The 13,957-nt window shown below is 38.6% G+C and overlaps 3 protein-coding genes across 8 annotated transcripts in view; 2 read left to right on the top strand and 1 right to left on the bottom strand.

Annotated features, from left to right (window-relative positions):
• LOC127837785 (uncharacterized) overlaps positions 1 to 13,957 on the top strand; it is a 605,533-nt gene that overhangs the window by 133,357 nt on the left and 458,219 nt on the right. The gene's annotated exons all lie outside the window — the stretch shown is intronic.
• Positions 1 to 13,957, bottom strand: part of LOC127837806 (solute carrier family 49 member 4 homolog) — a 583,680-nt gene that overhangs the window by 98,801 nt on the left and 470,922 nt on the right. The window lies entirely within an intron of this gene.
• Positions 1 to 13,957, top strand: part of LOC127837799 (G-protein-signaling modulator 2-like) — a 616,832-nt gene that overhangs the window by 78,397 nt on the left and 524,478 nt on the right. The window lies entirely within an intron of this gene.

A 13,957-nucleotide genomic window follows, 5' to 3' on the forward strand; every position in this document is an offset into this window, starting at 1 on the left:
ACAATTACTACAATAATTCTTACGATACTACTCTGCAATTGATTTAAAAGCTAATTTCAATTGTTTTATGGGAAAGTTGAGATATAAAACAATAAATACAAAGGCTTTTGAGCAAACCCTGTTCATTTACATATAAAGGATACAAAGAGAAAAACAAAAACAACTAGGCGTAAGCATTCTTGAGTTATCATCCGTAAACATTTTCTAGTATGTAGAATCACTGTGACCTTGACCTTTGACAAGTGACCTGAAATCAATAGGGTCATCTGCTAGTCATGATCAATGTACCTATAATAGTTTCATGATCCTAGACCTAAGCATTCTTGAGTTATCATCCGGAAACCATTTTACTATTTCGAGTCACTGTAACCTTGACCTTTGACCTAGTGACCTGAAATCAATGGGGTCATCTGCTAGTCATGATCAATCTATGTATGAAGTTTCATGATCCTAGACCTAAGCGTTCTTGACTTATCATCCGGAAACCATCTGGTGGACGACCGACAGACGTACGGACCGACTGACCGACATGGTCAAAACAATATACCCCCTCTTCTTCGAAGGGGGGCATAAAAACTAAGAAACATTTGAATTTCCAAGTGAAATTCTAACACAACTTTACCAACATATTAAACTTATTAAAAGCAGCGTGTTTTCTTCGTGATTTCCATATTCAAATTGAAGTCTTATGAGTCATCAATCAACATGAGTCTGAAAAGGGATTTGCAGTGCGAAATTGAGATCTATGAAAAAAATGTTGAACTCCACAACAACTTCCACCCATAGTAACCGTTTTGTAGAATGGAGGTACTCACAATCAGGTAGAATGTGAATGGACAGATTGTGTAGAAGAAATATCAGCAATAGCAATATTTAGCAGCCTACTAGTGAACACACAAAGGCTTTCAAGTCAGAGTCCCATGGACCACCATTCATTCCGTTCGTCCAATCTCAATATCTCCATGCAGAACTTCTGACCAGTAGCAGTCAATATCTCACAGAATTTCAGAATAAAACTTTTATTATAACTGATACATTAAATATCTGATACAATTTTGCACAAAACCCTCAATTCCAGCCAGTAGAAGTTTATATTCCATGGGTTCCAGCGCAAGACTATCTCATCTAAATACGCAGTTTATATTCCATGAGTTCAGCGCAAGACTATCTATCTAAATACGCAGTTTATATTCCAAGGGTTCAGCGCAAGACTATCTCATCTAAATACGCAGCTTATATTCCAGGGTTCAGCGCAAGTATTTCATCTAAAAACATCTAAAAAGCCGATCCAGTTTAAAGCCGGCAGGGGTGGCGAAATCAAATGTCCGAGTTGCCCGAGTCGTACATTGCTTGTCTGGGCAACTGATTTTTTTCAATTAAGTTGTCCGTGGACAACAAGTTTTTTAAAAGTCGGGTCCAGGTATACAAAAAAAAATACATTATATTAAAGCTGTAATTAAGTTTACAAAACCGGATTTTGACATGCGATTACATTGTCAGTGCTATTTGCGGAGCAATCAAGTTTAATACGGGCACTCTCCTGCGCAGTGATCTCCCTAATTCTATAAGAGACCAGGAGCATGCCGCATTTTAAAATTTGGCCCGACTGTTAGACAGTGTACAGACTGGTTTCTTTATTTTTACAATCAGACGGAAATAAAAAGTATCAAAAGTAAGATAATCAAAACACGGTCTACCTTGTATTTAAGACGACTTTAATGGTAAAAAATGGAACTTTTTTTTTTAATCTTCAACAACGGAGCAGAAACCCGAAGCTTTGAGCAGTCCACCTCCCAAAAAACTAAGAAAGATTATGATAAAAAATATTATCTAAGTAAACGCACCAGAACTTTTCAAGAAACTTGGCTAACAGATTTCAATGATTACACATGTACCAGTTGATGATAATCAAATTGCTACCATAGCGGAGCCTCAGTCTGACAGGGCTCAAAATTAACTTTTTTTCTACTTGCAAAAATTGCGAGCTGCTTTATTACCAACTCGCAAAATCAAAAACAGACTCGCAATTTTGCAGTGTGTTCACTCAGAAAACAAAGTTTAAGTGTTAGTTGGGATATTTTTTAATGGGTTTTCAAATATTGAAAAAAATCAGCTATGATATTGTGGTGTGAGTGCGACGTCACCAAAATACAAATCAACCGGTTAACTTTACTTTATCTTTTGTATTTTTATTTCCGTCTGTAGGCAAAATGAAACTAATTATGTTTGGCTTCGACGCCATGTCTGTGCAAGTTCAATGAACAAATGTGAATTGTCAACTGTTTAACGTTCTTTGTTCCAATACTATCCGCGTATCTGTACTATAAGTATACCAGTCTACATACAAGGTGCGCGCTTCTGCATACATAGACGTTCTATAAATTGACCTACGGTTTAGCGTTCATGACGTTGAGTGCATTTTATATTACTAGTTTTTTTCCCACTATTTCTTTACCTCGCAAAAAAATACTAGTGGCTTAAACTTAACTCGCAATCAGTATTTTTCACTCGCATTTTGCGAGTGTGCGAGTGTTAATTTCGAGCCCTGGTCTGATGAGGTCCACATATTGGACTAGTTTAATTTGTTAAGATTACGATGTACTATGTTCAACACATGTTTTAATTACACTAGCTTTGCAAGATTAAAAGTTTTAGAAAGTCTTTATATTGTTTATATATACTGCTATAATGAATGTACTATTGAAATACAACTATAAACAAATAAGAAAATCATACTCATTTTGGTATATTCCACAGAATTTTACATTAATCAATAAATGCGTTTATAATTTATATAAACATTAACGGACAAGTGTTGTTCAGCAACGGACAAGTTAAATTTCCTAAATGGTTGTCCGTGGACAAGTTTAGTTTTTTGAGATTTCGCCACCCCTGAAGCCTAATCCCCTGATTCCTTGCTCGCTCATATGGGACTTAACTAGACTAGTCATTATTTCTTTTCTTCTTCACGGAGGCCTGTTGGGGAGGCGAGATTTCATCCTTATCGGGTTAGACTGGTTCTCTGCTCCTCCAGACGGCTAGACTGGACCTTCTGGATCAGCCCGAAGAAATCTTCGTCTGGGACGGTTGGGGCGGGGCGGTTGTGTGGTAGGGCACTACGCTGATCATCAATCCGGGATCCCTGCAAAATATACCGGGTTTTAATTATTTTTTTTAGGACCCATACAAACACTTTTATAGACGTGTGTGTGGGGGGGAGGGGGGGGGGATAAGGGTGGCGGCTGCATATAACAGGCAAATGTCAACAAACATTTTAAATGAATTTTTTTCTGGATTCCTAGAAAACACTCTTGAAGGGATGGGGGAGGGTGAGCGTGTATAACACACAAAAGGTTGGCTCACCCATTAAATATAATGCATATTACTGGTTTAGAAAAGATAAAGACTGTTTGTTTAGCTTTAATATGTAGAAATTCATTAAGAAATATTCATCTGACAGCTTGTATGACCATTTCTTAAACTTAACCAGAACATAACAGTACAGATCAGAAATTTATTACGATTTGTTCATAGAACACTATCAGTCATAATCATGTTATTATATTTTATAGACATATCATGAAGTCATTTGCAAAGTAAGTGATAATACAGTAATCAAAAGTGTACATTCCATCTAACATATTACATGACAGTGGTAGGAAAACAACAGGGTGGCAATCAGCTATTATGCTCTTAATATTAACCACATAATCAACAAAAATGCTCTGCATCATGCCATTTTCTCCTCGGAAACTCATTAGAAACTCCTGTTTAATGAACAAAAAAAGAGGTCACATCACATTTTTACCTGACAACGCATGAGCATTTCAAAGAAGCTGTCGTCTGGTACGTCGTTAACGTTTCTCTCTCGGAGGTATTGGTTGATAACGGCTTGGGAGTTGAGACCTGGAAACTGCGGTAGTGAGGCTCGCTGGTCGTTCATGCGTAACCCCTGAATGCCTGCCACCATGTCCAGAAAGTTCTCGCTGTCTGGGGTGGACACTTTGGAGAGATATCAACCAATATGGTTAGGAGAATATAATAAAATATTGCTGTCTGGCATAAACACTGCGGTATGATGTCAACCAGTCACATATGGAAAATATAATAAAATAATTTCTGGGGTAGACACTGCGGTTTGATGTGAACTATTAAAGTTGGGAGAATATAATAAAACAATGTCTGGGGTAGACAATGTGGTGAGATCTAAACCAGTCATGTTAGGAGAATATCACAAAACAGTCAAGAGAGAACATTATAAACAGCCTAATATCAGAAAATAATACACAAGTAAAATGATGAACCAGTCTAATAATAAGTCAAGGACAAGGAAAATGGTAAACCAGTCACTATAGGTGTATACATCAATCAATAGAGGAAAAAAATATCAACCAATTAAATAATGAAAATAATAGATAATAGAAAACAAGAAATGTGTTTGTGAAACGCTATGTCCCCATAGATTTGACCTTTGCCCTTGAAGGATGACCTTGACCTTTCACCACTCAAAATGTGCAGCTCAATGGGATACACATGCATGCCAAATATCAAGTTGCTATCTTCAATATTGCAAAAGTGTACATTAAATGAACGATTTTGACCCATATATTTGACCTTTGACCTTGAAGGATGACCTTGACCTCAAATTTTCCACCGCTCAAAATGTGCAGCTCCATGAGATACACATGCATGCCAAATATGAAGTTGCTATCTTCAATATTGCAAAAGTTATGGAATATGTTAAAGTTGGAGCAAACAAACACACAAACCAACCAACCAACAGACAGGGCCAAAACTTGTTTTTTTATCATTTGGCAGGTACAGATAATCATCTCCCTTTGAAGCTTATTACTTCCCTTGGATTTGTAAGGATGGCCTTGACCTTGACTTTTCATCACTCAAAATGTGCAGCTCCATGAGATACACATGCATGCCAAATATCAAGTTGCTATCTGAACGGACATAGAAGTTATGAGCATTTTTTGAAACCTAAACGCAGAAAACTAAACGCAAAGTGTGACGGAAAGACAGATGGACAGACGGAAGGTCCGATCACTATATGCCCTCCTTCGGGGGCATAAAAATAGAGGGAACAAGAGCTGTCACCATAGGATGACATATGCCCCCTATAAACGCTTTGATAGAAGTTATGAGCATTTTTCGAAACCTAAACGCAGATTTCAAAACCTAAACGAGGACCCTAAGTTTAAGGTAAAGGTCACAGGGGTAAAAATGTATGTGCCTATGGAAAGGCCTTGTCCATATACACATGCATACCAAATATGAAGGTTATATCTCAAGGGACATAGAAGTTATGAGCATTTTTTGAAACCTACATGCAGATTTCGAAACCTTAACGCGGACCCTAAGCTCAAGGTCAAGGTCACAAAATTTGTGTGCGTATGGAAAGGTCTTGCCCATATACACATGCATACCAAATATAAAGGTTATATCTCAAGGGACAGAGAAGTTATGAGCATATTTCGAAACCTAAACGCAGATTTCCAAACCTAAACGCGGACCCTAAGTTCAAGGTCAAGGTCACCGGGGTCAAAATTGTTAAGCCTATGGAAAGGCCTTGTCCATATACACATGCATACCAAATATGAAGGTTATATCTCAAGGGAAATAGAAGTTATGAGCATTTTTCGAAACCTAAACGCAGATTTTGAAACCTAAACGCAGACCCTAAGTTCAATGTCAAGGTCACAGGGGTCTAAATTTTTGAGAGTATGGAAAGGCCTTGTCCATATACACATGCATACCAAATATGAAGGTTATATCTCAAGGGACATAGAAGTTATGAGCATTTTGAGAAACCTAAACACAAAGTGTGACGGAAAAGACAGACAGACTGACGGACGGTCCGATCACTATATGCCCTCCTTCAGGGGCATACAAATTAAAAATAAGTCAAGTGAGCTCTTAAAATGATTAAACCAGTCTGGAGTTTCTAATATGATAAACCAGGTATTGAACCAGTCTATTGTTGACTCCTTTGACAAATGTATGGAAACAGTAAAAATATTTTTTTTTAATTGGATGAAAACAGGAGACAATGACTGATGTCTTAGTAGACAGCCTGCAATGACTGCTATCAATCATATATGACTCTTATAATTGACAAACTTATAACATTTGGATCATAAGTGTCCTAGATCTAACGGGCAAACAATTAATAAACAGATGGAATTGTTTCAGTTGCAGGATAACTTAACTTTTTAAGTTTTTGCAAGATCCTATTTCTTATGTTTTCAATGTTACCAAAAACCGCAAAATTTGTCAGACAAAAACCCCCTGAAATAATGTGTATTTTCCCCATATTTATCCACATACTGAATTTCATAAATTTAGCTTCTGTAATTTTTGAGTTCTAATATGATCCATATTAATCTGAGAGACGTAGCTGTAATAACCCTAATGCTCCCATTGTGGCTCTCTATCCACATATTTAGTTTCTTCAAATTAACTTCAAAGTACTCTTTGAGTTATTGCAGGATGCAGATGATTGGGTCAGTCGGACACACAGACTTGGACTAAGGTCCAGTTTGGTTACACGGGTAGAGGACTAATTAAAGAGAGCACCTGTAATGCTAACGCATCTATAAGTGACAAGTGCCAATAACTAATATGAATCCATATAAGCCTGGGAAAACGTGGCTGAATGAATGAGCGGTAAGTGTCTTCCAACATTAGCCAGGGCAGTCTGTTTATCAGAGACGACACTTTCAGCTGTAATGGTATTTTTTAGTTGAAAGAAATTGTTTTCATAGCGAAAATCAATGTTAGGCAGAAAGTTTCGTCCCTAATCTGGGTCTACACTTTGAGCATGTGCATTAAGGCCTATTTTTCCAGAGTAAGACTCATATATAAGCAGATACACATTTCTGCCTAACATCAGTTCAACACTTACCCAGTTTGGGTTTGTTCTCCTTGTTTTCTGACTCCAGGAGTCCATTTTTCTCCCCAGGCAACTTGAGGCTGCACTGCTGCTCATCGATACGGCGACCTTGGAACTTGCTCAGCAGATCAAAGAAACCATCATCTTCTGGGGACAGTGTCTGAATAAAAGAAATTATATAACTATCAAAGGATCGATGAAAGACAAAGTTTACACCAATTATAATATACACAATGTACTACAGCTTACCTCAACCATAGAGACCTGATTCTTGGCTATGATTGTCTCTGATTTAGCTACAGCTTACCTCAACCAAAGGGACCTGATTCTTAGCTATGATTGTCTTTGATGTGGCTACAGCTTACCTCAACCATAGGGGCCTGATTCCTGGCTATGATTGTCTTTGATGTGGCTACAGCTTACCTCAACCATATGGGTCTGATTCTTGGCTATGATTGTCTCTGATTTAGCTACAGCTTACCTCAACCATAGGGACCTGATTCTTGGCTATGATTGTCTCTGATGTGGCTACAGGTTACCTCAAACATAGGGCCCTGATTCTTGGCTATTATTGTCTTTGATGTGGCTACAGCTTACCTCAACCATAGGGACTGATTCTTGGCAATTATAGTCTATGATGTGGCTACAGCTTACCTCAACCATAGGTACCTGATTCTTGGCAATTATTGTCTTTGATGTGGCTACAGCTTACCTCAACCATATGGACCTGATTCTTGGCTATGATTGTCTCTGATGTGGCTACAGCTAACCTCAACCATAGGTACCTGATTCTTGGCTATGATAGTCTATGATGTGGCTACAGCTTACCTCAACCATAGGGACCTGATTCTTGGCTGTTATTGTCTCTGGTGTGGTTACAGCTTACCTCAACCATTGGGGCCTGATTCTTGGCTATGATTATCTCTGATGTGGCTACAGCTTACCTCAACCATAGGGACCTGATTCTTGGCTATTATTGTCTTTGATGTGGCTACAGCTTACCTCAACCATATGGACCTGATTCTTGGCTTTGATTGTCTCTGATGTGGATACAGCTTACCTCAACCATAGGGACATGATTCTTGGCTATTATTGTCTTTGATGTGGCTACAGCTTACCTCAACCATAGGGACATGATTCTTGGCTATTATTGTCTATGATGTGGCTACAGCTTACCTCAACCATAGGGACCTGATTCTTGGCTTTGATTGTCTCTGATGTGGCTACAGCTTACCTCAACCATAGGGACCTGATTCTTGGCTATTATTGTCTTTGATGTGGCTATAGCTTACCTCAACCATAGGTACCTGATTCTTGGCTATGATAGTCTATAATGTGGCTACAGTTTACCTCAACCATAGGGGCCTGGTTCTTGGCTATGATTGTCTCTGATGTGGCTACAGCTTACTTTAGCCATAGGGGCATGATTCTTGGCTATGATTGTCTCTGATGTGGCTACAGCTTACCTCAACCATAGGGACCTGATTCTTGGCTATTATTGTCTTTGATGTGGCTACAGCTTACCTCAACCATGTGGACCTGATTCTTGGCTATGATTGTCTCTGATGTGGCTTCAGCTAACCTCAACCATAGGTACCTGATTCTTGGCTATGATAGTCTATGATGTGGCTACAGCTTACCTCAACCATAGGTACCTGATTCTTGGCTATGATTGTCTCTGATGTGGCTACAGCTTACCTCAACCATAGGGGCCAGATTTTTTGCTATGATAGTCTATGATGTGGCTACAGCTTACCTCAACCATAGGGACCTGATCCTTGGCTATGATTGTCTCTGATGTGGCTACAGCTTACCTCAACCATAGGGGCCTGATTCTTGGCTATGATTGTCTCTGATGTGGCTACAGCTTACCTCAACCATATGGACCTGATTCTTGGCTATGCTTGTCTCTGATGTGGCTAGAATTTAACTCAACCAGGGAGGCCTGATTCTTGGCTATGATTGTCTATGATGTGGCTACAGCTTACCTCAACCATATGGACCTGATTCTTGGCTTTGCTTGTCTCTGATGTGGCTAGAATTTAACTCAATCAGAGAGGCCTGATTCTTGGCTATGATTGTCTCTGATGTGGCTACAGCTTACCTCAACCATAGGGACCTGATTCTTGGCTATTATAGTCTATGATGTGGCTACAGCTTACCTCAACCATTTGGGCCTGATTCTTGGCACTAATTGTCTCTGATGTGGCTACAGCTTACCTAAACCATAGGGACCTGATTCTTGGCTTTGATTGTCTTTGATGTGGCTACAGCTTACCTCAAACATAGGGACCTGATTCTTGGCTGTGATTGTCTCTGGTGTGGTTACAGCTTACCTCAACCATAGGGGCCTGATTCTTGGCTATGATTGTCTCGGATGTGGCTACAGCTTACCTCAACCAAAGGGGCCTTGTTCTTGGCTATGATTGTCTCTGATGTGGCTACAGCTTACCTCAACCATAGGTACCTGATTCTTGGCTATGATAGTCTCTGATGTGGCTACAGCTTACCTCAACCATTGGGGTCTGATTCTTGGCTATAATTGTCTTTGATGTGGCCACAGCTTACCTCAACCATAGGTACCTGATTCTTGGCTATGATTGTCTCTGATGTGACTACAGCTTACCTCAACCATAGGTACCTGATTCTTGGCTATGATTGTCTCTGATGTGGCTACAGCTTACCGCAACCTTAGGGGCCTGATTCTTGGCTATGATTGTCTCTGATGTGACTACAACTTACCTCAACCATTGGGGCCTGATTCTTGGCTATGATTGTCTCTGATGTGACTACAGCTTACCTCAACCATTGGGGCCTGATTCTTGGCTATGATTGTCTCTGATGTGACTACAGCTTACCTCAACCATAGGGGCCTGATTCTTGGCTATGATTGTCTCTGATGTGGCCACGTTCATGGATTTCTGCACCTTGGGTATCTTAGGTCTTGCCCCGCCATGTACTGGGATTGTCTCTCCTTTCTTGTCCGGCGTGAGCTTCATCAACTCCATCTGTTACATGCTGTGTCGCTGGGAGACGCCGGTACGTCGGTCTGGAATTTAAAAATAATAATTTAATTTTTCATTTTTTTATGTAATATGTTATGTAAATATATATATATATATATATATATATATATATATATATATATATATATATATTTAATTATAGTAATATTTTTATTTCATATAAAATATACAATGAACAATTTTATTTTATTGTATTTTTTTCATTTTATGTTTCATTTTAATAAATTTTCAATGATTTTAAAATATAAGCAATTTTATATAATTTTGTAAATACTTAAAAAAAAAAAATTCTTTTAAACAAAAAATATATTTGATACTTCAGTTGTGTTAATTAACCCCTTAGCACTTAGATATGCACTTTGACTCATTTGTAGTCCATTAGAAAATCGAATTAAATTAAACACCTTTTCATGCTAGATCCAATTTTTAAAGGCTCCATTACTAACCCTGATATTGAGATGAGCAGCAAACAGCATAAAACCTTAACAGCCTGAAAGTTGGCTGTTCTTGAATAATGCTGGTTGCATACAGCCATTTTCACTGGACTTACTGCATGGGCATCACGTGTCATCCCAGATCAGCCTATGCAGTCCTCACAGGCTAATCAGGTATAACACTTTCCGACTAGATTGGATTTTCTTTAAAAGAGACTTCCTAATAACAAAAAATTCAGAAAAAAGCAGAAAGTCCTTTGTTGACCGCACAGGCGTATCTGGGACGTGTTAGGCATGTGCATTAAGCCCAGATTTCCCTGAATGTGATTTGTTAACAAGCTATAACATACACATTCCAACATCCAGATGGTCCAAGGGGCTGGGCCTGTGACCTTCGTCTGGCCCCACTTTGATGCCCAGCACTGACTTGAGGTCAGCAAGGTTCATCTGGGCAGTCACCTGACCTGTCTCATCTCCAATCTGAAAACACATCATCAAGCAATATATATGTGAATTCAATTATGCAAAAACTGTGATTAACGCAGGTGCATAAAAGGTCCTATCAGATTAGCCTTGTTAGTCCACTGCACTGTGCCCACTGCACAGGCTAATCTGGGATAACGCTTTGGGCACATACATGAAGCCTAGTTTTCCAGAATGAGGGAAAAAATATTCTGCGTCCAATAAACACTGATGCCCTTGGTGGAAGCCTTGTCAGTATTGATTCATTGGCCCATTTGAATAAGGCCTAGTAGACAAATAAGATGTAAAGGTACACACGAGCACCACCTTGCGGGTGCAGACCGCTCATCTATTTTTCTTTTTAAAGGTGAAGGGACTCTCATTTTCAATCACAAAGAAGGGAGGGGTGGAGTGAAGAGGGGTGTATAGTGTGGGGGTGTGGACATGTATTTCAAACATAAAATAATAAAAATAAATATTTGTGTTTTTAACCGTTTCCAAAAAAAAAATTGGGGTGTGGGGTGGGGGTATAGTGTGAGGGTGTGGTGGTCATTTGTGAGATGATCTTAAAAAAAAAAAAAAAAAAAAAAAAATTTAGGGGGGGGGATTCGGGGGGGGGAGGGCACGGGGGATGTTTTGGGTGGAGTCTATTGTGGTATGTCAGGTAAGAGTAGTTTTGTCAAAGTATTAATCAAATCTAATCATAAATAAAGAAGTTATGGCAATTTTAGCAAAATTTAATAATTTGACCTTGAGAGTCAAGGTCATTCAAAGGTCAAGGTAAAATTCAACTTTCCAGGTGTAGTAACCTCATGATAGCAAGAAAGTATTTGAAGTTTGAAAGCAATAGCCTTGATACTTTAGAAGTAAAGTGGATCGAAACACAAAATTTAACCATATATTCAAAGTTACTAAGTCAAAAAAGGGCCATAATTCCGTAAAAATGACAACCAGAGTTATGCAACTTGTCCTTTTACTGTACCCTTATGATAGTTTGCGAGTGTTCCAAGTATGAAAGCAATATCTATGATACTTTGGAGGTAAAGTGGACCAAAACACAAAACTTAACCAAATTTTCAATTTTCTAAGTATAAAGGGCCCATAATTCCGTCCAAATGCCAGTCAGAGTTACATAACTTTGCCTGCACAGTCCCCTTATGATAGTTAATAAGTGTTGCAAGTATGAAAGCAATAGCTTTGATACTGTAGGAATAAAGTGGACCTAAACACAAAACTTAACCAAATTTTCAATTTTCTAAGTATAAAAAGGGCATATAATTCTGTCCAAATGCCAGTCAGAGTTACATTACTTTGTCTGCACAGTCCCCTTATGATAGTTAGTAAGTGTTGCAAGTATGAAAGCAATAGCTTTGATACTTACGGAATAAAATGGACCTAAACACAAAACTTAACCAAATTTTTTCAATTTTCTAAGTATAAAAAGGGCACATAATTATGTCAAACTGCATGCCAGAGTTATCTCACTTTGCCTGCCCAGTCCCCTCATGATAGTAAGTAAGTGTACCAAGTTTGAATGCAATAGCATTGATACTTTCTGATAAAAGTGGACCTTAACGCAAAACTTAACCAAAATTTTCAATTTTCTAAGTATAAAAAGGGCACATAATTCTGTCAAAATGCACGCCAGAGTTATCTAACTTTGCCTGCCCAGTCCTCTCATGATAGTAAGTAAGTGTACCAAGTTTGAATGCAATAACATTGATACTTTCTGAGAAAAGTGGACCTAAACGCAAAACTTAACCGGACGCCGACGCCAACGCCGACACCAAGGTCATGACAATAGCTCATAATTTTTTTTTCAAAAAATAGATGAGCTAGAAATGAGATCATGTGATTTGGCTTGGTAAAGTGTTCATAGATAATAGTCATGCAAGTATCCATGCCTTGCAGAAAGTGGTGTGGATGCAGTCAATTCAGGTAAACCAAGAAATTTAACTTTCTAAATTAGTCTTTAGTAAGTGTTCAAAAGTAGGTGAATACAAGGTCAAAATGAGGTCAGTTAATATGTGTGTGTTGATAGTGTTCAAAGACATAAGTCATGCAAGTATTAAAGCTTTGTCTTAAAGCATAATTGATGGAAAACAAAACACTTTATTTTGGTAAAACTTGTACAGACAGACGGACTAATGAACGAATGCATGAACGGTTGGTCAGGCCAATTACTATGTATACACTTCCAACATCAATTGATTCCAGAAGCACAAAACTACCACTTATTGTAAAATAACAGTTTAGACCCCATACTTCAAGCAATTAACATTAAATTATTTAGATTGACTTAATGTTGGACATGGATATTAATATTTTGTTGAAAAGGACAATTTTACAACTCAGGGGCCATAACTCTGCCGTTCAGAGCTCACCAAACTAGGATCTTTGTCTAAAGCACACTATATAACTGGAATCATATCAATTCAAAGGAACTGACTCTTCAATCGAAAGACAGTCCAGAAGTGTTGGTTAAATTTGTTCCTCTAAAGTGATCTCGTAATTTCAAAACAGATCCTGTTCAAAGAAGCAAACATCCTTTCTAACTTTTAAGCATCCTATTTTTCCAAATTCTCAAGGTACAAACTTCGAAGATTCAAGTTAGTTTTCTTACAATGAGAAATTTGTTCAATGCGCAACAAAAATTATTGTCTATTTCATTTATTTCTGCAACATATTGTTTGCTTTCTGTGTGCATAGCAGACATTCACTTTACATTGTGTGAAAAAAATGTTGGGGAAAAAAAATTGAATCTTTAAAATTCAATAATTATATTCACTTTGGATTCATAGTGAATTTGTACACACCAGGAGGGCATGATCAGTTTCCTGGCTTACCTCTTTAGAGATCTCGAGATGCTTGCTGGCATACTGGAGAGCCTCCTCGTTATGCCCGAGGGCCGTGTGGGCGTTCCCGAGGCTCCAACACGCCCGACCCTCCCCGACCCGGTCTTCAAGCTCCTGGGCGATCTTGAGGTGCTTCATGTGGAACTCTATCGCCCGCTCATAGTCCTTCAGGAGCGTGTATGTGTTCCCGAGGCTATAACATGCCTGGGCCTCCAGCGCCTTGTCACCCAGCTGTTTGGCAATTTGTAAAGTTTTCCTGTTGGAAATATAAAATCAGGG

Source organism: Dreissena polymorpha, chromosome 7 (assembly GCF_020536995.1).
Source record: "Dreissena polymorpha isolate Duluth1 chromosome 7, UMN_Dpol_1.0, whole genome shotgun sequence".
Lineage (NCBI taxonomy): Eukaryota > Metazoa > Mollusca > Bivalvia > Myida > Dreissenidae > Dreissena > Dreissena polymorpha.